The sequence below is a fragment of the Myotis brandtii genome, unplaced genomic scaffold, assembly GCF_000412655.1.
Source record: "Myotis brandtii unplaced genomic scaffold, ASM41265v1 scaffold419, whole genome shotgun sequence".
NCBI lineage: Eukaryota > Metazoa > Chordata > Mammalia > Chiroptera > Vespertilionidae > Myotis > Myotis brandtii.
The window spans coordinates 1,351,750-1,352,581 of NW_005366075.1; positions in this window are offsets into that span (position 1 = coordinate 1,351,750).

The window sequence follows — 832 nt, forward strand, 5'->3', positions numbered from 1 at the left end:
AAAACCTTATAAGTGTGGTTTTGAACTCTATATCCAGTAGTTTGCTTTCCTCCATTTCTGTCATTTGTGACCTGTTTCTTTGTCTCCGCATTTTTTATGCTTCCCTGTGTTGGTAGAGTGGCTTTGTGTGCTAGGTGTCCTATAGGGCCCAGTGGCTCAGCCTCCCCAATTACCTGAGGTGGACACTCTTGGTGCACCCCTTTGTGGGCTTTGTGCACAGTCTTGTTGTAGTTAAGCCTTGATTGTTGTAGGTATCACTGGGAGGAATTGACCTCCAGGCCAATTGGCTGTGAGAATCAGCTGTGTCTACAGTGGGAGAACTTCTGTGCTGGAGACACCCTTCTGGGGCAAGACTTGCTTCAGTGGGGCTTTGGTGCTCACTGAGTCTGCCCCCTGAGTGTGTCCCTTATGGATCTGAGGAGTTGTAATCTGGATGGTCCCACTCTGATCACTGGGTATACTGGCTCTTGGATCACTAAGGAGGTGCTAATTAAGCCTCTGCCTGAGGCTACCCAGCAGGAGCTATGGAGAGATCTGCAGATTCCTCTTCTTTGTTTGGGGTTTGGAGGTGCCCAGATGAGGCCCAGCTGTGAAGCAATGCAAGCTGCTGTGGGGCCTTGGGCCTTCTTTTGGAAGTTCTGGGTCTCTCTGACCCAGCTGCAGTTTGTTAGGTAATTTTCAGATTGCAAAGGGCTAGGCCTTTCAAATGCAAAAGCCTCTGTGACCAGCTTGGGTGGGGTGGGGTCTCAGAAAATCAACAGGGTGGAGCAAACAGCTATGGCTGATCCTCAGTCCTACCCTAAGAGGCCCCGAGTCTCAGTGTCCCAGCAAT